Source organism: Ambystoma mexicanum, chromosome 7q (genome assembly GCF_040938575.1).
Source record: "Ambystoma mexicanum isolate Mex_15411 chromosome 7q, UKY_AmexF1_1, whole genome shotgun sequence".
Taxonomy (NCBI): Eukaryota; Metazoa; Chordata; class Amphibia; order Caudata; family Ambystomatidae; genus Ambystoma; species Ambystoma mexicanum.
In genome coordinates this window covers 719753295-719780177 of record NC_090941.1, presented here as the reverse complement: position 1 = coordinate 719780177, position 26883 = coordinate 719753295, and the positions used below count along the sequence as shown (strand labels likewise).

General features: G+C 50.4%; 1 protein-coding gene and 1 long non-coding RNA gene across 4 annotated transcripts in view; both read right to left on the bottom strand.

The window, feature by feature from the left end:
* Positions 1-26883, bottom strand: part of PSPC1 (paraspeckle component 1) — a 998435-nt gene that overhangs the window by 321698 nt on the left and 649854 nt on the right. The gene's annotated exons all lie outside the window — the stretch shown is intronic.
* Positions 767-26883, bottom strand: part of LOC138528873 (uncharacterized) — a 31360-nt gene continuing 5243 nt past the window's right edge. Inside the window, exon 2 of the long non-coding RNA XR_011284274.1 lies at positions 767-2015. This is a non-coding gene — a long non-coding RNA (uncharacterized lncRNA). The remainder of the gene's footprint in view (positions 2016-26883) is intronic.

The following is a 26883-nucleotide window of genomic DNA, read 5'->3' as shown; positions in this document are numbered from 1 at the left end:
TATCCCCTATGCTACTAGTCTTATGAACATCTTTCACTGCTTCTATCTCTTCCTCCTTTAAACATACCATCATACCCATCCTAGAAAATGTAATCAAGTCCTACCACTTCTGCGAACATCAGAATGATTTTACTTCTCCCTCCATACTCCTAGACCATGCAGTCTACTTACAGGTAACTCATCTAAACTCACTTTTACCCTGGTCAATGTGAGTTTCCCCCGCGCTCACTTTACACAGACGGCTCTTCCTTATGTGACAAATTCCCTTCTTTTTGCACGGCACTCCAAAAAAAACTTCTATACCAATTATTTCAGATCGGCCTTTGATCACTTCTTCAGTCCTCTTGGATTTCCAGGTTTCATTCGAAAATGTTTGATTCTTACTGAACCTCCTCTTCTCAGTCTCTTGGTCTGCTTTTACCTCTTTTCCACATCCCCTGAGCAACAGAATCCCTCAGGCCTGGGTTTCTCTTTTCCCTATACACTATTCCTCTATCTGATCTAGCTTCTCTTTCAATCTATCGTGTCACTTTAATGTTGATGACAAACAAAACTTGTTCTCTTTCTGACTTCACCGTTTCCAGTGGTCTTTCCACAATCCAATCCTGGATGACCTCTCAATATCTTAATTCTACTAAAACTGAGCTCCTCTTGTTTATCACCCTCTACTCTTCCATCCTACTCCTTACTTTCTCACCCGTTGCCAAAAATCCGGGTGTCTTTTTCGAATCTTCTCTATGCTTCTCTGCTCGCATATCCAACATGGCTCATGTCTGCTGCTTGCATCTCTATAATCTGTTGCGCTCCCCCCATTTCTATCATTCTCTGCTACCAAACTTATTATCTCACTTATTTTTTTCCTGTCTTGACTTATTTGCTGCCCTTTTAGTCCCTAGCTCTCATCTTACACAACTCTGTTCTATTTCTAACTCTGCCATTCGTCTGCTCTTCCTCCTTCACCTGTGCACATCCATCACGTCTGTTTATTTCTCATCTTTGAATCTCACCTCGTTACACTTTTTCATTGTCAAGTACTTCTAGGGTCTCGCTCCACCCCACCTTTGTTTTCACATTTCTCTCTACACTGATTCCGGCACCTTGCGATCGCAATCTCAATTGCTCCTTGTTGCTCTCTCTTAAAGCATCTTCTGGTTTCCACTCTTTCACTTCCTGTAACTACATTTTGGAACTCTCCCTCTTACAATTCGCTCTACTCCCTCGCTGCATCTATTCAGGACTCGTCTTCAAGTCAATCGCCTCTACTCTTTCTAAATCATTTTGTTATTTTCTTCCTCCACTCCTTAAGAATTGCATTTTCCATAATGTTTGTACTTTTATCAATTGTGCGGTGCTTTGGCGAAAACGCTTTATAAACTAATACAAACTAGCAGAACAAAAGATCCTGCTCAGCAAGCTGCCCTGCCTGTCGGGTGCCAGGCCTGCACACATAATCAACCACCAGAAGTTTGTTATCTCTCCCAACCTCTTGCCGCTCATCTGCTTTCTATACCTTAAACCAGTCACTCTCCTTGAAGTTCAGGTGCATTTGGGCCAATTATTGTACAGGTAAATTGGAATATTTCAAACTAGGTCAGGGAGGATATGTGGTGCAATTTAGAGGGAGTTGTGTTCCCTGAGCTATCAGACCCTACATCAGCTTCGGACACCTTATACCAACTTCTATTCCATGCCCCCATTAAAAGCCTTCAGGGATCACCACCTCACCAGTTTACATTCCCACTCAATTAGGTTATTAGATTCAATGCACTGTACCAAAGATTTCACCTTCCTTCACATCTCAAAACCAGTGCTACTTTATTCAGCCAACCATAATTAGCGGTGTCTAGACACACGCTAACAAATCATTACCACCTTCCATGAATTATTAAACACGCAACTTCCACTTCATCACTACAACCTCCCCCCGGGCCCCCCAAAAGTTTCATACTCACCTCAGGTGTGGGCAACCTGCAGACAGGTTCAAAATCCAGTACAGGTGACTGCCTTCCATCCTTCTGAAGCCAATAAAAGGAGTATTACTCAATTCAATATTAATCTCAATAACAGCCATAGAAGCAGGAACAATCTGACACCATAGAAATCAGATCACTTTTGCAAGATTCCAATCATTTCCGGTCCCATCAGCCTCCAAGAACTTCCACCGGGCCCCAAGCTAGGCAACCTTGAACCCCTCTAGTTCACTCAAAAATCTACTTTCAAATGCTGTAATGAGGCTTCTGCAATACTGAAATTCCCATGGAAATCCACAGGACTGAAGGACTACTATCAATACTATTTTAACACTAGAAATCAAAGCAAGGTGAAGGTTGGGGGCACACAAATTAAAGTCAATGTAGGGCTATGCTGCTCTAGGATACATCAGTTATTCACTCTCATTTCAAGAGCATCAGCAACCTATTTCCAGATCTCTCGCACCCATTACACAATCTTCCATTTTCAATCAAATTCACTCACAATCAGGGTTAAAATGCCTTGATTTCTGAAAACTCACCAGCCTACGGGTACCCTATTAAACCATTTAATTCATACTACCATACAGCAGTAGCAGCCCTTTGTTGAAAAGCCCCTACACACACACACACACCCCTCCTTCATACCTTGTGCTTACCAGAAATGTTACATCGGCAGCACTAAAGTGGAATTAAGGTTCCAAATCTGAATATCTATATGCAATTAGAATGGACAATAAATAGAATCCTCTTGCAAACCATTGGAACCAACACCACAGGGGCAATACTAGTCGCATCAGATCTTTAGACAAACATTTTAAACACAACATTAGATCTGACAACAGATTGCTGGCCATGAGGCCAAAAGAAGCCAGATTGATTTTTTAGTTACAGGCCACTAATGATGGTTTGAATACAGATCATAAACTACATTTGTTCATTAACCATTGAACGGTTATAAATGACTATGTGCTACACATTGGTTGATGTTCTAAGCATTTCTCAAATGTATTGCTGTAAACCGTGGGATTTTTCAGTGCAGCACAACAGGATACTCACATCATAATAATTTGGCATTTATATAGCGCTACAAACCCTCAGGTATCTGAGCGCTGCTTATTATTACCCACGGTGTGTGGTGCTCATTTATCGACCTCAGAAGGATGAAAGGCGGAGTTTGGCCCCACCGGGATTTGAACCTGCGTTAGCAGGCTCTGCATGGATGTCAAAGCGAGAGCTCTACTTGCTGTGCCACTTGACCCGCTTTGACATGGCAACTTTCATCCTTCACAACTACAGTTAACATACTGTAATCGTTAAAGACCTGCTTAGATTATTATTAACAGTGATTTGAACAATTGGCACAATGACAAAGATCCCCAAGAATACCTCTAGTTCTGCATGCCTTGCTTTCATTAGGCAGCTCTTTTTTGGAATCTACTGATTAGAACTGAGGATACTCCCATTAGTATGCAGGGCATGAGACTTTCATCCTCAACTTGTTCACACTGGCGGGCCCCCTGGTAACACAATAAGGTCTTGACCTAACGGAATAATACATAAAACTATTTGCAACCACATTAGTTCAATGTTCCTCGCAACCAACTGACCACGGTCAATATATGAAACATGACCATCATACCAGTGCATATTTTTGCATAGAATATGCCCCCGCAGAACCATGTTAATGTACATGGGGAGCAGCAGGCAATTATCTTTAATGGATCTTTGAACATTGGCTAAGATGGTGCCCAGTATTTTCGCCCACAGAGTAAGAAAGCCGGCCAGTCCTTTAGCTTCTGTTCTCACCAAGCCTACGTTACTTGGCAACCGATCTGTGCCCGATGCAGCCATCACACTGCAGAATGCCAGTCATTCGTACTACAGTTCTCCTTTAAGTTAAATTAAAGTATCTTCAAGGCATTACCCAAGCCAACAGTGCGCTAATTGGGACACTGTATTCATTTGCAGCTTCCCATCTGCAGCGCTCATATTACACTGCAGTATCTAGCTTAGCAGAAAAATTAGGCAGAACATCTGTATATTTTAGTATACAATATGCCCCCATTCAACCATGTTAATGTGCATGGGATACCTTTGGAAATTACCTTCAACAGACCTTTGAACATAGGCTAAGATGGTGCCCAGTATTTTAGTTCCCTTCTGACTAAGCTTATGTTGCTTGCCAATGGATCTGTGACCGATGCGGCTATCACAGCGGAATGCCCGTGACGCTCACTCTCTAGTCCCAATTTTTGCAATCACCAAGCATTGGGCTAAGGTCGCCTAGAGTATCAATGTTCAAATAAATTATCTTAAATGCATTATAAAGCAAACAGTGTGCTAATTGGGACACCGTTTTTATTTGCAGCATCCTACCTGCAGCGCTTGTGTTATACTGCAGCATCTAGCTCAGTAGCCAAACGCAATAGCCATGATTGGAGGATCCGAACATGTGTTTACTCACAGATCAGATAACGCCACTTATGGAGTATGTGCTTATTTCTAGCCCTACCGGCATGACAACAAAAAAGACAAAACATCCGTTGGAGAGAATTCTCCAGAATGGCTAATTTCCCTTACCTACTGAGTCCCTCAGCAGCTTGGCTGGATTTCTAGGATTGATTTTTTTCACCTGGTAAGAGAGCCTTTTTCCCACTCTTAAATGTGTTTTGCTGTGTGTGCTTTTACAATGTGTGTGATCTTGGGCAATGGAGCCTCACCTACTCCATGGCCTTATCTTTTTAAGTTGTGTTACACAGTACCTTCAGTGCAGTGACCCAAGGTTGTCTTTGAGACTTCCCACTGACTCAATTTTTTTATACCGTGGTTATCTTAAATAACCATGGTATAGTTTTAGGCTATTAAATTAGCCTCTAACAAATCCGCTTGACCAAATATATTTTATTTTGGCCCTGGCTGGGTTTATTCGCCATTTCTTTTTGTAAAAGTCTTTCTCGTGATTTACTCTGCGCCAAACCAGGTTTGGTCCCTTTGTTTGCCGTCTTTTCACGGGCTTCTGCACAGAAGCCCTCCTTAAGGCACCTGAAAGTCTGGGTAGGCAGGATGTGAGGGAGGGGTCTTATGACCCCTGCCATGGGTTCCCTTGGTAACCAAGTCGCACTCCTGTTTGATTGGCTGGGTGACTGTCCTTGCCAGGACAGCCACCCTGCTGTGTGATTGACAGCCAGGCTGTGTGAATGGGGGAAAACTGCATAAAAAGCAGGTCTCTGGGACTGGAAAGGCAGAGTCGCCACTGGAACAAAAGAACCGATGAGGAGCTGACAAAAAAAAGGACACCTACCACGACTGAACCGCCCGGTGAAGCCCTGCTGCAGGTTCGAATCTTCAACTCCAACGACAAGAGGATCCTGCAGGAATCTTCTTCCCTTGAGCTGGTGGGACCAACCAGTATGCCCAAACTTCAAGCCAAACTTCTGGTCGAATTCGCTGTACAGAGCTTCAGTGGACCGGATAGCCAGGAAGGTCGGACCCTGCTTGGGTTTTAAGGAGCGCACCTTTTCTTTGTTGCTTTGCTCTGCTGCCGTTTTCTTCCCTGGGTAGTGCAGGACCCTCCAGTCTTCCTACTTCTGATCAGTCCGACAGTCGCACCAGGAACCATGAGCCTTCAGGAACTACCAGGAACATCCGCCTCAGCTACAGCTCCCTCTCCGTTTTAAGGTACTGTGCTAATCCGGTCGTTAGTTTCATTCAGCCGCGGTGAAAGTGTTTGAAATCTTTCTCCAATCCAAGGGCTTGTCCTTCTCTTCTTTTAACACTAACTTTTCTGCTGACCAACTTCGTCTGGAATTCGTTCTTGAGCAAAAGACGTTTGTCCTAATGACTTTGGCCCTAAGCCCTTTTTACCTGATTCTATCACTGTAGTTCCTCTTGCTCAATTGCCCTGAGTACTTACCTGTTGGTGTAGTTCAATTTCTACTTAACTTTGTCTTTCCCTCACTTTTAAATTGCTGGAGCGCCATTTTGCTCCCACTTCATTTTGTGAGCTTAACTTGTCTGAAACTCATAGGGAGTTGTGTGGTATATTAAGAGTGATTTTTAGACTGCTTGAAAATAGTAAAATTTTATACAACTGGTGTGTAAATGTATATTCTTTTACTCAGAAACCTTGAGTCAGTGTTTGTTTGAATCAAAGTAATTGCTGTCCTTTGTGTAACTATCTGATACTGCTCACTTACTCTTTAGATAAGTCTGGCTGCTCAGCCATTGCTACCACATTACTGTGTAGTACAGGCTTGTACCAAAGGTGAATTTGTACTGTCACTTGTAGTCTTAATTGTGTGTGGTGTTCCTAAAGGGTACTGCATACAATTCTGCCTAACATCTGATGGAGTTAATCCCCCTTTTTAACATGAATATCAATACTAAATCTGTATTTGTCCAAAAACTGGTTTTGAAGAACCACCTTAGAGTGAGGTATGGAATGGCCTTCTAAAGCCACCAACCACTAGAATTTGTTTTGAATATTAACCTCACTAGAAAGGTGTTAAGACTTTGTGACACTCATATTCAAACACTGTGTCTAACATACATTACTTCGAGCTTGCATCTAAACTCACAATTGGATGGTGGTGCATAATTTGACTAATGCCTGCTGTGATGAATCTGAGGGTTCCCCCAGAAAACCTGGCCTGGGACCCTTCTCATGTGGCCAGGGAACAAATGCTTACTGATCCTGACGCCGGGGGTTGTATAAGCCATGAGGAACAACTAGGAGAAGGGCTCCAGGGGAGCGGGAGGACTCCGTTAGGTGAGACGCAGTATTTGTCTTCCTCTAGAGAAGGAATATCAGCGATGTCAAAAATTGTTAATTGCGTGTCAGAAATAAATTCTCTTACCAAGTTGAATATCTTTGTGGGTGAATCCTCGCAAAACCAATTTTGTCTTGGGGAAAAATGAAACCCCTTTTAAAACTAGGGAGATTCATAGAGCTGGAATCTCCCCTGACTCCCAAAGGAATTGTAAGGATAAGACTGGAAATAATACCAATTTAAACCCTGAAGATCTTTAAAAGAATCCTTATCATATTCCTTTCGGGGGTATAATGAAGGAAAGAAATGAGCATGAGATTAAAAATTCCCATGAAAAAAACTGATTTACATTATAGACGCCAAGCCCAATAATCCTCAAAGTACTGGGATGAAGAAGAGGAACAAAACTGCAGAGTGCAGCTGTTAATGGCAATTACCCACACCCGAGGGAGGCTCGCAGGCTTAAAAGACCCCCTGAAGTGCAGGCCATGAGAGAGAAGAAGCAGAGCAGTAGTCGTAGTTGGAGGGGCTCTGAACTCTTCACGTTGCTGCAGCAGCAGAATCTGGAGAGGAAGACTATGCCGGGACCACTGTCGAGTGTCGAGCAGTTGCCGGTCCTGAGAGGGTATTTGCCTCCAGAAGCCTTAATTGAGGACGTTGTGCAGCGGGAAGCATCGGAGATGGAAGCTTTCACCATGGAGACCTGAGTTGCAGAGGCTGCGCAGCTGGAAACGAAAGTTAGAAAAGCTTTCCCCACAGTAAGGCCGTCTCCAGTGGCAGGTGAGCACTGGTGAGCCTTTGGAGCAGAGAGCTCTGTGTGCGAGTGGCATGGCCCGCTGGGGACTGCAAGCAGCCAGCTGCCAGACTGCGAGAAGCAGCTGAAGTAGGGGACCTGTAAGCAGCGAGGCGAAAGGACGCGTACGCCACACTCCAAGAGTTTGTAACCGCCCACTTGCTCAGACCAGGTATTATAAGAAACAACACACGTAGAGGGAAGTGCAAGAAAAGTACTTTTGAATAGGGAACTGAAAGCAGATAAGGAACAAGTTACTTACCTGTAACTGTTGTTCTCCAGCATGGGTCTGGCATGGATTCACATGCTCATGAATATTCCCCGTCGTCAGGCTGGGAATCCTCGGTAAAGAAAAAATTCAGTATCAGTTTAGTTTGTGATCTGTCTTTCTTAGTAGTAACCAATAACTCATCTCTGGGTCATACTGCCCCCATCCATTGAGTGTCCCCTCCTTAAGCCCCTCCCCTGGCAGCCATCCTCAGATTTGATAGCACGTAAAGTTGCAGTATGACCAAGTGAAGAGCCGCAGAGGGGAAGGAGGGAGGGTTCGCATGTGAATCCATGCCAGACCCATGCTGGAGAACAACAGTTACAGGTAAGTAACTTGTTCCTTCTCCAGCATGGGATCTGGCATGGATTCACATGCTCATGAATAGAAGATTAGATAGCAGTACACACATGCACAACCACGGGAGGTGGCAAAAGACTCAACATTAAGCATTACATAACTCAACATTAAGCAACTCTTACCTCCTCACCAGGCCCACCTTCAGGCGAACAGGTTGCGCAGCACTGCTTGGCCGACCCTGGACTCCTCCCTGGAATCGCGGTCGACGCAGTAGAATCTCGTGAAGGTGTGCGTCGACTTCCACGTAGCAGCCCTGCAGCTGTCCAGCAGGGGCACACCAGACAAGAACGCTGTGGTAGCCGCGATCGCTCTGGTCGAATGGGCTCTCGGACGGCCGGGCAACGGTCGGTTTGCCAACCGGTGACAGTGCATGATGCAGCCGGAGAGCCACCTGGAAATGGAAGCCTTCGAGAGGGCCTTCCCTTGGTTCACAGGTCCAAAGTTCATAAACAGATGTGATGTCTTCCGAAAACTGTTCGTGCGGTCCACGTAGAACTTCAGCGATCTAGCTACATCCAGCGAGTGCAAAGGCTACGGGAAGAAAACAGGTAACACCAAGGGCTCGTTGAGATGGAAGTCAGATGGCACCTTGGGCATGAAGGAGGGGTGCGTTCTCAGCACCACCCTCGTGTTGTGAAGAGTCAAGTATGGAGGCTTGCAGGATAGGGCCTGGCTCTCTCCCACTCGTCGTGCGGAGGTGGCCACAAGAAATGCTGTCTTCCACGACAGGAACTTCAACGGTGCTGAATGCAGAGGCTCGAATGGCACCCCCATGACCCTGGTCAGCACCACGTTGAGCTCCCACGCCGGGGCTAGAGCCTTCACCGGCGGCAACGATCGGAACAGCCCCTTCATAAATTCCTTCACCAGGCGGGGAGACCACAAGGATGACCGTCCTGTAGTCCTGGTTTATCGGGAGATCGTTGCCAGATGTATCTTGATGGAGGCATGAGCCAGTCCAGCCTTGGCCAGCGAGAGTAGGTACAGCAGCAACTGCAGGGCCGTAATCCGTAGAGGGTTAAGCTTCTGTGCACGGCACCAGACAGAGAACCTATTCCACTTATGTCCGTAGCACTTGAGAGATGAGGACGCCCTGGCCTTTGCAGGAACCTCTCTGCAGTCCGCCGGGATATCGTACCCTCCAAACTCTAGTGCTGCAGGAGCCAGGCCTGCAAGTTCAGCGACTCTAGGTCGTGATTAAGGATGGCACCTCCTTCTCTTCAAGAGAAGATCTGCGTCCGCCGACAGCTTGACTGGCGGGGACGCGGACACGTCCAGAAGGTCCGGGAACCAGATCTTCCTCGGCCATGGCGGTGCGACAAGGATCATCCTGCACCGGGACCTCTTGAGCTGGATGACGAGTCACAGTAGCAACTGCAACGGAGGGAACGCATACAGGAACAGGTCGTCCGAGGTGAACGAGAAAGCATCGCCCATGCTCCTCGGCTGGGGAAACCTGCTGGCGAACCTCTGGCACTTGGAGTTTGTCACCGTCGCGAACAAGTCGATCTGAGGTTTGTCCCATCGCTGGAAGAGTCGATCCACTTGATCCTGCCGCAGTTCCCACTCGTGGCACAAGCGCAGCTCTCTGCTCAGAGAGTCGGCGATGGTGTTCTTTATTCCTGCCAGATGAAAGGGTACCAGGAACATCCCCATGGCGACGGCCCAATGCCACAGATCCTGGGCTTCCTTGGATAGGGCCGGGGATCTGGTTCATCCCTGCTTCCGTATGTAGAACATTGTGGTGGTGGTGTCGGTGAAGACCCTCACCACCTTGCCCTTAGACGGGAGAAACGACCTGAGGGCCCAGAACACTGCCCGTAGCTCCAGGATGTTGAGAGGCTTCTCCTCTGGGAGCCAAAGGCCTCTCTCGCATGCAGATCTCCGGTGTGAGCTCCCCACCCCTCCAGGGAGGCATCAGTCGTCACCGTAACCTGGTGAGCTGGGGTCTGGAAGTATGTGCCCGTCGCTAAATGCGCGCGGGTGCCCCACCACTGGATCACTTGGCGGAAGGTCTCGTTGAGAGGGATCCTGTCTTCGAAGTTGCCCGTCGCTTGCATTAAACGGGCGTCGAGGAACTCCTGTAGGAGGGCGCATCCGAAGCCTGCACTAGATATATGCATGATGACATCCCGAGAAGGGACTTGATGGACCTCACCGTGGCCACGTACATGGCCGGCAGGTGTTGCACCTTGCCCGGGATGGCCTTTGTCCTTTCCTCCGACGGCGAGGCCAATCGTTTCACTGTATCGAGCTTGGCTCCCAGAAACAGTGCAACCTGCGACGGGACCAGGTGGGATTTGGGGAAGTTGATGGAGAATCCCAGGTCCGTGAGCAGCTGGACGGTCTACGCTGTGTGTTCGACGCCGAGCACCCTTGTCCTTGCTCGGATGAGCCAGTCGTCCAGGTAGGGGTAGACGTGGATCCCCTGCAGGCACAGCCGTACCGCCACTGGTGCGAGGCACTTGGTGAAAACCCTGGGTGCTGACTTCAATCCAAACGGGAGGGCTTTGAACTGGTAGTCATGTCCTTGGACCGCGAACCTGAGGAACTTTCGGTGACCACTTAGAATGGGGATGTGGAAGTACACATCCTCCAAATCCAACCACAATAGGAGGTTGCCTTCCTCCAGCTGTCCTAGGACGTGCTGGAGGGTGACCATCCGGAACTTCTGCACCTTGATGTACTTGTTTAGTCGACGCAGGTCCAGGATGGGGCGCCATCCCCCTGTCTTCTTTCTGACGAGGAAGTATCTTGAGTATACTCCGGAGCCCCAGAGCCTCTTTGGGACGAGCTCGATGACACCTTTCTTGAGCATCGCCCTTACCTCGAGCAGCAGTTGTGGGATGTGGTTTTCCTTCCTGGCCACGGGAGGAAAGCGGGGACACTTCTTCAGGAATTCGAACGCGTGTCCCTGGGCCAAGGCATCCAGCATCCCACACGCTGACGAACTTAAGTCAGCCGGCCTCCCACCGGGGTGCTTCGGTGGGGGCCCGACGCAATATCCGGTTCAGTCTTGTTTGGAGGTCGCCTTGGCCTTCCCGGCGCCGTTGGCGAGATCCACCAAACTTAACGTCCCCTGTAGGCTTCTTGCGACAAAGAGCGGGCCGCCTGGCGGTATGTCGAGTAGCTGCCACCGAATCCTTTGGAGGCACCTTGCTTGCCTCCGGAGGTCCGAAAGGACGGCCGTCGTTGCTGCAGAACTCCCAAGGCCCGAGCCGTCTCCATGTCGGTCTTGATGGCCTGGAGTGACTCGTCCACAGTCTTCCCAAACAGATTGTTCCCGTTGAAGGGCATGTCCAAAACCTTGGTTTGCACGTCCTAGCGGAAATCAGTCGCTTTGAGCCATCCTCGCCATCTGAGGCAAACGCCGTTGCCCAACTGGCGGAAACCAGTGTCGGCAATATCCGTGGCCACCGTTATGGCGTGGTCCGACGCCAACTCATCTTCCTGTAAGAACGCTAGGGCCTCCGCCCTTTTGTCGTCCGGTAGGAAGTCCAACAGGGGGGCGATCTTGTACCACAACTCTGTCGTAGCGGGCCACAATCACTAGGGCGTTGGCTGCCTTGATAGTCGTTGCCGCCGACATGACTCGTCGTCCCATGGCATCCAGTTTGTTTCCCTCACTGTCCGGCGGGGAAGACGAAGTTGAAGCCGATGCCGCGGCCCCCCCCCCTTCTTCTTGGCAGCCGCTGAGACGACGGAATCCGGGGTCAGTTGTGCCCTAAGGCACAGGGGGGTGGCGTTGGGGACCCGGTACTACTTCTCATGCCGGCATCGTGGATGGGTTCTTCAGAAGGGCGAGCCCCTCTTCCCAGATGTCATCCAGCAGAGGCACCGTGAGGACCATCTTCCTCTTGGCCTCGCGCCGTTGCTATAGGAAGCCTTCCTTCTTCTCTTCGGGGCAGAGCTGGAAAAGCTTGGATGCCCTGGCAATCATGGCGTGGAAGGAGCCAATCTCGTCAGGCGGGGAGGCCCGAGGAGGTGGTGAAGGGAGATCCGTCCCGTCACCACTGTCGTCATCCGTCCCCGTCCTGGCTGTGTCCGTTCCTGTGTCGTCCCCAGGGACGGGAGACTGGGACAAAGGCTGAGAGGGCTGTGAGGGCTGAAACTTAGGGGGTGGATGAACTCTCCTTTTGTTCGGAGGGCTTCCCGACAGGCCCGGCTCTGGGTCGTCCGTCGTGGGTAGAGGTAATCTCGTCCTCATCTCCGTGCAGAAGGATTGTATTGCCATCAAAATGGCTGCCGAGTTGTCTTGTGGCTTGGGTTACGACGGACGCAATGGTTGCTCCCCTGGAACCTCATCGGCGCCATCGTCGTTTGTAGTCTTCCTCGTCGGGATCCCTCCCGTGGGACCGGGCCTCAACATTCTTGCTGAGGCCCTCCAAGACTTCAACCAGCTCCTCCTCGGAGGCTTTGTCCATGGCCATTATGGTTGAAGTCCATAATGGCCACCGCCCCCCCCTTTTTCCACCGGGGTCTTCACAGGGGTCTTCTCGATGGGCTGGAAAGAAGATTCCCTCTGTGGGGGCAGGGAAACTCTGGGCCCCGAGGTCGCCCCCACTGGGGTAGCTGTCATGATGCCTACCCCCAGGCATCCGGACCAAGCCCATCAGCCCCGGGAGCAGGCATCTAGTAAAACCTCAGCAGCTCCTCCTAGGGGTTATCTGGGTTCAGTCCTGGCGCCTTAGGTGCCAGGCTCATAGTAGGAATCAGTCCTGGCGCCTAAGATGCCAGGCTCAGTCATTACTCAACTCAGGCAGACCATGCTGCAAATGACTCCAATCCAACATGAAGCCTGAAAGGGACTATTTTTCTACAGGGACTATTTTTTACTCAGGTGTGGTTCTAGGGACTTCTTACCTGGGACTACTTTCGAGGCTATTTAAACCACGCCCGACCAGCAACACACGCTTCGCGTTATTCTGCATCCAGCAGCGTAACACTCACCGTGCCTGCAGCCTGAATCCAGTCTTCTGCCACGCCCCCCTCGAATCCGGAGCTCCTAAAACAAAGAGGAAAGAAAGGGACAAGGTTAGAAAACAAACTTATTTCTATTCCACACCTGATTCTGGATCCATCTCGTCTCCGGACCTGTAAAGAACATCATTTCTGTAGGCGCCATACCTCCAGCTGCAGCGCTGCGCCATACTCACCAGTCTTCAGCATCCTTCCGGTCGGCGCTGCCTCCATCATTTCTTCGCCAAACTTCGGCACCTAGGAGGCAAAAGAAAACCACAAGGTGAGCCGAGGGAACCAACCAATATAATTCTTACCACCATAGACTTAACTGATTTACCACCAGAGGCATCCTTTTGTGACACTCCATATTTTCACGTGCCACATCTGTAAAGAGAGACGAAAGACGTTTTCCTCGTGCAACATTTACCGGACAGCGCTGGGTAATACAGACTCTGACCTGAGCGCCACCAGCTGCCACAAGAGCATCTTTTCACAAGCCAGCTGCAAGACAAGAAAGGAAGGGGGAACAAGAGTGAACATCGGACATATTGAACTCTATGAACTTAATACTTACTGGTCCTCACCAGGAAAGTCAGAGTCAATACTATCCGGAACTCTCCCGAGCCTTCAAACTAGTGAAGTAACTGGAATCGACGCGCCCCTGCAAATCCACGCAGGATGGAGAGCTCATCTTTCAAGAATATAAGGTGAGATTGCTGTGAGGGCATTTCGGAGGTGATTAGTTGGGGAGGACAGTGGGGGTGCCATCACTTGAATCCACAAGTGGCTAAATCCATCTCCACTTGCAGGAGAATATCTTTACGGGTTAAGCAGACAAGATTAGGAGGGCAGATCCAGTCATCGCTGCACTACGCATCACGTGGGTGGAGACCGAAGCTGTCCGGGTCCGAACGACTCCCCTGTGGGAGCCAGGTGAGCGTAACAGTAGCCTCCACAGGCTGTACCAGGGCCGCAGCGACTTCCTCGATAGAGGCCTTAGCCGGCTGAATCAAGGCCTTCACCACCTCGTGCATGCTCACGGCCTTCCATTGGGGGGAGGGTCAGCGCCACACTCCCCCTCGGCTGGTTCCTTCGAGATCGACCGGGGCCTCTCCAGAAGCTTAAATGGGTTCCCGGACTTCCTCTTCCCAGAGCCAGAGCGTTGGCTCGTGGTTGATGGCGCCAGTGAGGATGTGACCTGCCTGGCAGTCGAGGAGCCCCATCGTTCAGTGCTCCCGGTGCCAGCGGACTCGCAGTGCTTTGCCTTCTGTTGGGCCCCCGTTGCCAGGGCGCCCTCACAGGACTTAGAAGACCGCTCTGACTTCTTCTCACCTGACAGGCTCTTCCCTTCCAGCCATTTGGTGAGACGGAGACGACGATCCTTCATAGTCTGTTCCGACATGTTCATACAAAACACACAGTCCTTCTCCACATGCGTTTTGTCTCCGTGAAGGCAGTAGAGGCACCTCGAATGCTCTGTAGGGCAAATCCAGAACAGCTTGGATCCGGGTGTCAAGCTTCCTTTCTCCTGGGCCATGTCCACGATGTAGGCCTCAGAAACATCTGGAATCCTCCAAGAAGCGTAACTCCACGAAAACTCTGCCCTTGAGGGGCATAGGAAAATCTGAAAGGGGTCCCCGTTGATCGGAAGAAACGGTGGAGCTTGAGGCTCGATTTAACCGAAAAATGAGAAATCTCCTTAAAAAAGCGCGAAAACGCAGTAAAAGCTCGAGAGCTATAGCACGAGGACTCCCAACACTTGAACGTGCGGTAAAAATCTGAGGATGGCTGCCAGGGGAGGGGCCTAGGGAGAGGGCAGTCATTGGCTGGGGGCAGTATGACCCAGAGATCAGTGATTGGCTACTAAGAAAGACAGATCAGAAATGAAACTGATACTGATTTTTTCTTTAGCGAGGATTCCCAGCCTGACTGGGAATATTCATGAGCATGTGAATCCATGCCAGACCCCATGCTGGAGAAATAAGTAAAACAAAGGGGGGTCTGGGAATCTCTCTAGATTCCCAGACCCTCCTTTGTTTTTCATAAATTAACTTTGGGTCTCACCCTAAATTACCAGGGCGATCCAGACGTGGACCCCTTGCTCACTGTTCTTAGAGAGGCACAGCTTCAACCTCACTGATGTTGCCCAACAAGGCTGAAACATGTGTATGGGGTTGCTGTGGGTACTCTTGTTCAGAGGAGATTTGCCTAGCATTTCAGTGCTTGACTGCCCCTGGGCGGGGATATTTCTTATCTATGAAAGGGACAGTGAGCTAAAGACTTGGTAGAGTCTCTTCCAGGGGTTATTCACCCAAGAATAGGGCTGTGTTCGCGCAGGTAGAGAGATTCCCAGACCCCCCTTTGTTTTTCAGATAAATAAGTACTTTGTAACCAAAACTGACTTTGAAAGGAATAAGTGGAATGATAACAGCTTGATCAGACCAAAGAGGTGTGATTACATGCATGCGGGTCAATTTGACAGCCAGCAACAAGATGAGGCAATAATTCAAGAACCCACTACAAACTACCATTGTCATTTCCAATGTGCCTGGTTCCATTTCTTTCGGCAATCATTGCCAAAGTCAAGAGGGGCAAATGGGAATCTAAATCTTTGTAAAACCTGTTGCCCATGTTTGAAGGCGTTCATAAAAGGAATAAAGATTGTCCATAACAACTTACTAGAAAGTCTTAATTCTATTAAAGACACGGAGGTGAGCATTACACTTCTCTTTCTTTAATTCAACAATAAAGAAAAAACTCAGCAGCAAGATATCTGTGCACCCAAAATGTGCCATGAGCAATGTGCATAAAACAGGTGCACTAAATATATAACATATTAATATAGTCGTAACATAACATAAAACTAAGAGTCTTTGAAGGAACTGCATTTCCCAGGGAACTTTGTTCCAGTTCATTTAGAGGCCACCAACATGTGACCTAGTCCTCCAATGGTAGTCCAGATCCCCTCCATAAACAGTCCTAAACATGATGTCACTTCCTCTTCCGAGGCTGCGAACTTGGCTATCCGTAGTAGATGATAACTGTAGCCAACTTGTAGAAGAACCCGTGTCGGGCTGTGATCAGGCAGACTTGTCTGCAGGCGCTGTCAAAGAAAAAGGGGGGGAATTACTTTCATATATATGACAACCCTAGATCCCTTATTAGGGTGGGAGAGAAATTCATGAAGATATTCTGATAGAATACATGTAAGTTCCAAACATTAATATTTACATTAATCCTTAATTAACATCAAGTAATATGCTGTTATTTTCTCGCCGGGTGGGATAATGCTCGCCTCCGTGTCTTTAATAGAATTAAGACTTTCTAGTAAGTTATTATGAAAAAGCTTTATTCTATGTCAAGACCGGAGGCTCCCATTATGCTTGTTTAAAGCTTACTTACTACGATGGATGCCGGCTGATCTACCGGTTTCAGGTAGAATTGTTTGAATACTGATTCGCTTGCCCAGTCTGCCATCCTCATGATGTCTTCTAGGCGAACTCCTGCCTGAAATGCTTTGGAGGCCATGGCTCCTCTAACGGAGTGGGCTCCGAAGTGCTGGGTGTCGATCCCTGCTTGAGTTAAAGTCCAGCGCACCCAGCGTGCTAAGGTCGGCGCCGATACCGCTTTGTGCGGTTTGCGTAGAGCTATCAGTAGCTGCCCATTAGGGGAGGTCCTGAGTGAAGCTGTCTTTTCTTCGTAGACTTGCAAGCATTTAACCAAGCAAAGCTTGGGTTGATCTCTAAAGGCGGGATAAGAAATCACCCTGAAATTGCACTTCGTTCTTCTATGAATATGGAATACAATACCATCAGGAGGAAAGCCCTGCCTGCTAAATCTAGAGCTCTGACATCAGACTCTCCTGCAGGATACCAAGCAAAGTAGGGTAGTAAGTTTGCCGGAGAGGGCAGTACGTGATAGTTCTTCGTTACGGGGCCATGACAAAAAGAGGTTCAGTACTTTATTAATGTCCCAAAGCTTGTCGTAGCGGGCTGGAGGTGGGACGGTAAGCCTCACACCCTTGAGCAACCTGCAGACGAGGTGGTGTTCTCCTGCTAGTAATCCTTGGATAAGGTCATGACCCGCAGAAATTGCTGAACGGTAGGCATTCACTGTCCTGTAGGCAAGCCCTCTTTCCGCTATGGATGCTAGAAAATTCAAAATCTCTTCTACAGGTGCTGAAATTGGATGTAGTCCTTTCTCTCAGCACCAGGAGCTCCAGATGCTCCAAGAGTTGGAATATCTCTCAAGGGTAGTAGGAGCCCAGCTCTCCTCGGTGAGATTGACCGCTTTGCGGGACACATCCTGGGACTCTCCATCTTGACCTGAAATCCTCCAGGCTGCTAGGGTCAGAGATCCACTGAGGAGAGGATGACGCTGACCTGATGGATCTAGTAGGAGATCTGGAAATTGGGGTAGTAGGATTGGAGAATCCGAAGAAAAATTCCAGAAGAACTGGATACCAGGTCTGAGATATCTGGACTGGTGCTATGAGGATCAGATCCGAATGCTCCTGACGGGCCTTCGCCAGGGTCCTCGCTATCAGTGAAAGGGGGAAAGGCATACAGTATTCCCTGGGACCAGGACTGTAGGAATGCGTCCGTTGCGGCTGCTGCCGGGTCCAGCCTCCAGCTGTAAAACACTGGTAGTTGAGTGTTGAGTCTGGAAGCGGAGAGGTCTATGGACATCGGACCCCAAATATCCTGGATGCGGAGGAAAACCTCTGTTGATCCTCCAATCGCTGTAATCTGTCGAGTGACGGGAATACCAGTCCGCTACTACATTTGAAAGACCGAGAAGGTATTCCGCTGTCACTGAAATCCAATGATCCAGACAGAAATCCTTGGCTAACTCTGCTAGGGGTCTCAACTTGGTGCCGCCTAGATGGTTGATGTATCTTACTGCTGAGGGGTTGTCCATTTTTAGTAAGATACAGCAACTCGCTCTGTCTCTGGCAAAAGAGCGTACTGCAAAGGAACCTGCAAGATGCTCTAGACAGTTGATATGCGGATCCAGCTCCTGAGGGGACCCAGTCCCTCCCGTGGCTACGAGCCGCATCTCGCTCCCCAGCCGGTGCGACTGGCATCCGATTCGATGATAATATCTGGAGCGGAGCCGAAGATGGCTCTTCCGTTCCAGGATTTTATGTGAGTGAGCCACCAGTTGAGCTCTGTCCTCGCTTGAGGTGACAGTGTCAGGAGTTGAGAATAAGAAAGGCTTCGCCTTAAGTGTTGTCCCTTCAGTCTTTGCAGTTCTCGATAGTGAAGAAGGCCGGGGGATATTGCCTGAATGGAGGATGAAAGTAGCCCTATCACTCTTGCTAGCTCTCGAAGAGAGAAGAACAAGTTACTTTCTTACCTGGTAACGTTCTTTCGATGGGATGGTCCGACGACGTATTCCATATCTATGACATGTAATCACCACAGCTGTGCTGCTTCGGAAACTTTTTTCGGCGTCTGCGTCCTGCGTCGATGACGTCGATGCGCCGTCGTCGAGGGCCTCCTCCGACGTCATCCGATGTGATAAGTAGGACGCACGACGCCCGTAGCCTCAGTTGTAGTTTTTTCCCCCAGAACGTGTGACACTAGTCAACTGCCAGTCAGACACAAAGCCTTGCGGAACGTAAGCTGCAATCGCAAAAGAAATTCTGCAGCGGGGAAGGCAGGGCGGGAGCGATATGGAATACGTCATCGGACCATCCCATCGAAAGAATGTTACCAGGTAAGAAAGTAACTTGTTCTTCGAGGGGATTGGGTCCTCCGACGTATTCCATATCTATGACAGACTCCCAAAGCAGTACCAGAGCAAGGAGGAGGGAAAGAATTTAGAATCAAGATTTAGAATAGCCAATCAAATAGCAGAGCAAAGGACCGCCTTGCCAAAGGCCAGATCCTGTGCTCGGATGGAATCGAGGGAATAGTGACGTGCAAATATATGTACTGAAGCCCAGGTGGCTGCATCACAGATGTTGCGAATAGGAACACCCCTCTGCAGGGCAGTAGACGCAGCCATACCCCTGGTAGAATGGGCCCGCAAGCCAGCCGGTGGGTCCTTACCCGCCAAGCGGTAGCACTCCGAGATTGCCAAAATAATCCAGCGAGACAAAGTCTGTTTCGTCACAGCTTGCCCCAAATGCTTTCCAGCGTAACCAATAAAGAGTTGCTCGTCCACTCTGACCCGGGACATGCGTGAAACATAAAAGCTTAAAGCTCTCCTAGGATCAAGCCTATGGAGCCTCTCCTCTTCCTTACCAGGATGCGGAGGAGGAAAGAATGCCGGAAGAACAACCTTCTGGGCCAAATGAAATTCCGTCACTACCTTCGGAAGAAAAGAAGGACGAACTCTAAGGACAACCCTGTCCTTGTGAAATACAGTGAAGGGAGGCTTAACTGAAAGTGCCTGTAACTCACTCACTCTGCGAGCGGAAGTAACCGCAACCAAAAACACAGTTTTCAGAGTTAACAGCCTCAAAGAGCAAGAATGTAAAGGCTCAAACGGAGCACCCATAAGAAACCTAAGAACAAGGTTTAAATCCCAACCGGGCACCAGGAAAGGTGACGGAGGGAACACATTAGTGAGCCCTTTCAGAAACTGCGAAATCAAAGGGATTTTAAAGGAAGAACACTCTTCAGACGAGCGCTTAAAGATGGACAGCGCCGCCAGATAACCTTTAATGGTACCCACTTGCAAGCCCCTGTGGGCCAAAGAAAGTAAAAAGGACAGAACCATGGGGATGTCACATGCAAAAGGATCCACATTCTGAACTCTGCACCAGTCGCAGAACTTACGCCAACGGCAATGGTACAGAGACTTTGTTGCTGGCCTTCGGGCCGAAAGCAACACCTCCATCACGTCCTCAGGGAGGTCCCAATCCTTATACCTCAACCTTTCAGAAGCCAAGCGTGAAGGTTGAGGGATCTGACCTCTGGATGGAGAACCTGACGCCCCTCCCGTGAGAGCAGATCGTCTCGGTAGGGAAGACGACGTGGAGGGCAGATGGATAAGTCGAGAAGGTCCGGGTACCACGTCCTCCGAGCCCACGCCGGGGCAATGAGGATCATCCGGGAACCGAACTTCCGTAACCTCCGCAGCACTTGCGGGATGACGGGGACTCGAGGAAACGCGTACAGCAGTGGGAATGACCACTCCACCACGAACGCGTCTCCTAAGGCTCCTTTTGGACGAAATTCCCGCAAGCAAAACCTTTCGCACTTCCGGTTGACACTGGAGGCGAAGAGATCCACTTGAGGGGTCCCCCAAAGGGCGAAGATCTCCAGGAGAATCTCCTGAGCCACCTCCCACTCGTGAGAGATTGCGCTCTGCCTGCTCAGAGCGTCCGCCGTCACGTTCTCGACTCCGGCCAGATGAACTGCCGAGAGCGAAACTTCCTGCTGGATGGCCCAGAACTCGAGCTGCATCGCCTCCCTGCACAGAGGAAGTGACCCTGCCCCCCCTTTTTTGTTGAGGTAGTGAATGGCCACTGTATTGTCCGTCAGGATCAGGACACTCTTTCCTCGCACAGTCGGCAGAAAAGCCTTCAGGGCTAGCCTGATGGCCCTCAGCTCCAAAAGATTGATATGGAGTCTGGACTCCGACGGAGACCAACGACCGCTGACTGTCAGCCCGTTGGCATGAGCTCCCCATCCCGTGAGGGATATATCCGTCACGATCGTCACCTCCGGCCAGGGAAGCCAAAATGGAGCCCCCCTCATCAAGTTGCCTTCGAAGGCCCACCACAGAAGATCCCGGGCGACCGAGGGCGGCACCTGAACCGGGTCCGACAACCTGCCGGAGGACTGCGACCATTGCGTCTTGAGTGCCCACTGCAAAGATCTCATCCGCAGGCGAGCCTCTGGCACCAGAAGAATGCAGGATGCCATGAGGCCGAGCAACCTCAAGAACTCGAATGCTGGGAGACTCTGGGCATGTTGAAACTTGTGCACCATCCGCTGAATGTGAAGAGCCCTCACCTGGGGAGGAAAACACTGCCCCAGGGAAGTGTCGAGCACTGCTCCGATGTACTGGAGCCGCTGTGTTGGCGTCAAATGGGACTTCTTTAAATTGAGGGAGAAGCCCAGCCTGTGAAGGGAGCAGCAGGTGACGGACAGATGATCCAGGACTTGCTCGGGAGAGCTCCCCCTGATCAACCAATCGTCCAGGTAGGGGTAGACGTGAATCCCCCCTTGCCTGAGATGCGCTGCCACCACCACCGTGAGCTTGGTGAAAACCCTCGGGGCGGAGGTCAATCCGAACGGCAGGACCCGAAACTGAAAGTGCGAGTCGCCAACCGCGAACCTCAGGTACTTTTTGTGCTTGGGATGGATCGGCACATGGAAGTAAGCATCCTTGAGGTCGAGTGACACCAACCAGTCCTGAAGCTGAAGGGCCTGGAGGACTTGAGAGAGAGTAACCATCTTGAACTTGTCCTTCCTGAGGAGTTTGTTCAAACCGCGCAAGTCCATAATGGGTCTCAATTCCCCATCTTTCTTCGAAATCAAAAAATAAGGGGAATACCATCCCTTGTTCCTCTCCGCTACAGGCACCAGTTCTATGGCGCCTTTCTCCAGCAGGGCTTGAATTTCCTGCGCAAGGAGCGGATCCGGACTCTGCAAAGAGAGGTTCCCCGGTGGATTGTCGCGAGGCCTGCGCCGAAAGGGAAGACAGTAGCCGTGGATTATGATCTCCAGAACCCACACATCTGAAGTAATGGCTTGCCACTCTACAAGATGCTGCGCCAGCCTTCCCCCAACCGGCGAACCATGGGGCATGGCCTCATGACTGAGTGGGAGCGGCTGCGGCGTTACCTGAGGGCAAAGAGGCAACTGCCCGAGTGGCGTTGGCACCAAGGGTACCCTGTCGTCCACCTCTGGTACCCCTGCGGTGGCCTCTGACTGCCAGCTCCTCTCGCTTTACTGAAGGATGAGTAATAGCGAAAGGAACCACCCCTCCACTGCTGTCCCCTAGGACGAAAAGGCGGAGGCTGGCGAACTGCAGCGCCTAACGACTTCGCTGCAGCTTTTGAGGTCTGCAACCTCTCAAGGCTCTCGTCAGCCTTGCTGCCAAAAAGGTGTTCACCGTCAAAGGGCATGTTGAGGAGTCGGGACTGCACATCAGGAGCAAATCCCGACTTCCGCAACCACGCAAACCTGCGTATCACGGTGCTCGCCGCCATGGACCTACTGACGCATTCAGCTAAATCCAAACCCGACTGAACGGATTCACACATGGCATCCTTACCATCCTGGACCATAGCAAGGAAACCATCCCATTGGTCCCCTTCGGGAATATGTTCAGCCGCCAACGCAACACAGTTCCACAGAGTGAGAGTGAAACGAGACAAGGCACAAATGGAGTTGGCCGCCTGAAGCGCCATACCACCAGAAGAAAACACTTTCTTTGCCCAGCCATCAAAACGTTTGTCGTCCCTATCAGGAGGGATGGTAGGGTACGACGCCTGCTTTGCCGGGGCCGTGGCCGCCTGCACCACCAAACTCTCCGGAGTGGGGTGCCTGGTCAAGTAGCAGGGGTCGTTACTGGCTGGACGGTATTTTCGCGACAAGGATCTGCCCACCGCCGGGAGACTCTCAGGAGCAGTCCAAGCCGCCGCCACCCTTCTCTGTAAAGCCATATGGAACGGCAGTACCGGGTCAGCTGGGGGACCAACATCAAGGATGTCCGTCAGATCATCCTGCACAAACTCCCCTGGGGGAGCAGACCATCCCAAGTACTCAGAAACCCTAGCCATAAGGCGCCGGTACGAGGAATCGGCATGAGAGCCAGGCTCAGGCCTACAAAACTCCACCTCCGGAGAGGTGTCCAGTCCACTGGCATCATGCAGTGACTGTCTCAATTCGTCAAACTGACTATGGCCCGAGACAATTTCATCTGGAACCTGCCTAGGAACCAGGCCATCAGAATCCTCATCCGCCTCCGAAATATAGTCCAGGTGGCGAAAAGAAGGCACCTGAGAGTGCTTGCTCTTAACCAGAGCCTTCCTAGGGGGTTCTCCCGTGCCACGGGGTACCTCCGACACGAAAGGCGTTGATGGCGTCGAGCGAATCGGCGCCGGCGTCGAGAGGATCGGCACCGAGGAAATCGGCGTCGACGTCAGACGCAGCGCCTCCAGCATCGGCGGCGTCGACACAGCCTTCGAGGCCGGAGCCCCGAGCGCGTCCCTCGACGACCCGAGCGTCGACGGCTTCGACGACTGCCTCGAAGCCGGAGCCCCGAGAAAGCCTGTCGACGCCCTCGACGCCTCAGACGTCGATGTCTTCCTTGAAGACTTCACAGGTGCACACGGTCTCGAACGCGTCGAGGACCGGGACCTGGAACGGGTACGGCGAGAACGAGTCTCCTTGTCCGAACGGGACCTCTCCCGTGACTCGTGCCGACCACTCATGCGAGCGGCGTCTCTCGACCTCACACGACCGACCCCACTCGGGGGCGCGGACGGCTTAGTACCCTGCGACTCAAGAATCGCCAGCATTTTCTTCCCGAAGGAAGCCCATTCCTCCGGCGTCGCACGGCTGGTGGGGTAAGCGACGTGCCGGGCAGAGTCCTCCGAGGAGGACCTGGAAGACGACCGGTGTCGGCGCTTCCGAGAACGCCTCGAAGAGGCTGAGGAGTGGCGAGACCGACTCCTAGAAGGAGACCCACGAGACTTCCGACGATGACGCGGAGAGTCACCCCTCGAATCATCCGTCGAAAGCCCCGCAGACTTCAACTTCCTGGGCTTGGACACCCGACCTACCGACAACTTCTTCTTACGTTCGCGTAAGGCTTTGGACGTGAGCGACTGGCAGTCGATACAGTCATCCGTGTCGTGGGCCTCCCCGAGGCACCAGAGGCAGGCGTCGTGCGAGTCCGTCACCGACATCTTGGACCCACACTCCCCGCACTTCCTGAAACCCGGACGCGGGGTCGAAGACGAAGTAGAAGACATCTTCACACGAAGGATTTGCACAAAACGAACAGGTTCGAAGAACCGAGAAGAACAGAACTCCAAATAGTCGAGGCGTGAACCGAGAATCACGAAGCAACACGTTCGCGGAAAAAACGGAACTGAGGCTACGGGCGTCGTGCGTCCTACTTATCACATCGGATGACGTCGGACGTCGGAGGAGGCCCTCGACGACGGCGCATCGACGCAGGAGCCGAAAAAAGTTTCCGAAGCAGCACAGCTGTGGTGATTACATGTCATAGATATGGAATACGTCGGAGGACCCAATCCCCTCGAACATGTTGTTCTGTAAGAGCCTGCGTATTTCTCTTTTGGTAGAGAAAATCTTGGCCGATGGGAGAAGTTGAGAATTCTGAGTGTCCACTACGAACCCCAGAACCTCCATATTCTTGGATGAAGAAGAACTGACTTTTCCCAGTTTATGAGAAAACCGAGGCTGTTTAGCAAGCTTATTGCTAGTCTGGTCTGTTGCTAAACTAGTTCTTGTGAGTAGGCCATGAAAATTATGTTGTCTAGGTAAATTATGAGACGTACACCTTGTTCTCTTAAATGAGCTACTACAGGCCTCAAAAGCTCGGTGAAAACCCAAGGCGCTGAAGAGAGCCCGAAGGGTAGGCTTGTGAACTCCCAATCTCAAATTCTCCAAGAAAATCTCAGGTAACGTATGTGTGCCTGATGAATTGGCACTGCGAGGTAACCGTCTTTTAAATCTAGGAGCATAAACCAATCGTTCGGTCTCAGGAGGTCTTTGAGCATGTATATACCTTCCATTTTGAAATGGTGGTAAACGATGAACTTGTTGAGAGCTCTGAGGTTTATGACTGGGTGTTCCTTTTCCTTCCTACGTACCAGGAATATGGGACTGAAGAAACCTCCCTGACCTGAGCAGGGGCGGATCGTTTGCTTCTGATGAAGACTGTATTTCGCTGTCTAAGGCGGTTTGATCTGTCTGAGACATTACTATGGGAGTAGGGCGGCATATCTGGATGGGTTGCTCGAAAAACTCTAAGCGCAGACCCCAAGCTGTGTCCCTTACCCAGGCGTCTCCCGATAAGGTATCCCAAGCATTTACAAACATCATTAACCTCCCTCATATAGGTGTTAGTGGCGCTGGCGCTGCTATAAGTACACTGACCTGTAGATTGTTGTTGCGCTGGGTATCAAGCCACTCTCCTCCAAGGACGCCATCTTCCACGACCTCTCGAAGGGAAGAATGTGTCGGAGCGTTCTTGCCAGGAGTTATGCTGGCCTCTGGATTGTTGAGGTCTCTTGTCGAAGAAATAACAGCCAGAAGAGCGACCTCTGCCTCGTCCGGCTCTGGAGAAAACCTTGGTTGCAAATACTCTTGATTGAAGCCTGTGCTTTGTCCAAAGCTGTGAATGTCCCAACAAATTTTGTCATCTCTTTCATAAAGGGATCTCCGAAAAGCAACCTTGCGCAGTTGAACCAGATTCTCTGTCTGCCAATTCAGACAGTTTGGCGTCTATTTTGTATAGGATGCCTTTCCGACGCTCTGTTGAAATAGCACAACTGGCGTTTCCCAAGAGGCAAATAGCTCTCTGAACCCAACCAGACAGTATTACTGGGTCAATGGGTTCCGAGGAGCTAATGGCTGCTTCCGCAAGATCTGAGATTTTGGCCAGTGGACCCGTCACGTCCAGTACTTTGTCACGGCAGGACTTCCAGGCGCGATCAATACCCTTTTTAGGGTCTTTGACGTTTTTACCTAGAAAGGTGATCATTTTAGAATCAAGCTCTGGAGTCAGAGCTACTTTGTCCGCAATGTCTGGTCGTGGGCATTCAGCATGAAGTCTGGCCCTGACTTCCTTATCAAGTGGCTTGCGCAGCCTGAGGTGAATATAACTTTATGTCTTTGAAGAAGGTTCCCAGTCAGTGGACCTGGGATGCATCAAGTCTTCCGGGGTGAAAATCCCTTCTGCAAGAGGCTTGTTCCCGGTTGTGTCCTTAGGGATGGGGTCTGCCACAATCCCTGAACCTGAGGGTTTTGAACCCTCCATCTGAAACTCTTCTTCAGATGAAGAGTGGGAAAGATCAGCGTCATATACGCCCCTATTCTGATCATCTAACATGCCCTGTCCATATCCCTCCGTGCTTGAGGGTCTATTTGCCCTATTTTCTTCTCCTCGGGGTATGAGGGCTTGTGGGAAGGGGTTACCTTCCTGTTCATAAAGGCTTGTTTCAGCCTGGAGAAGGCGTCCGAGACGGCAGCTGTGGCATTACTTGGCTGGCTCGGGGGTGGGTGTGCGGGAGGGGGGCATCGTAGAGCTTCTGCTCTTGCAAGCCGGGATCCATTCCCTTCATCAAGGTGCTTTCTTTTCTGGGTCTTTTTCCTACCTGGCGGTGATTTTGCTCTTAGGCGCTCCTCCATCGTATCTAGGCGGTTTTGCATGGGTAGGAGCATATCAGCTTTTTTAATGCTGTGCTCAACTGAGGAAACCAGCACTTTCTGTATGCTGTTTGCCATAGCCACTTCATCAATGTAGCATGCATCTTCCTCACATTCAGGCCAGGCTTGTTCTGAATGAGGGGAGTACTGCGCTGCCATGATATTTCTTAAAGCACCCTTAAAGTTTTTTTTTTTTTTAAAATATTTTCCTCTGGGCTTCTGAACGCCTTCTCTAGCCCAGCTTGTCAGTTCAGCTTGTGTTATTATCAATATCCCCTTAAGGGTTGCTGAACAGGAGTTTTCCTTCTCTTTTTAAAATTTTTTTTAAAATATGCTAATTTCAGTGTTAATAGTCAAAAGTTGCTCGCATGAGCACTCGCTCCTGATTGCG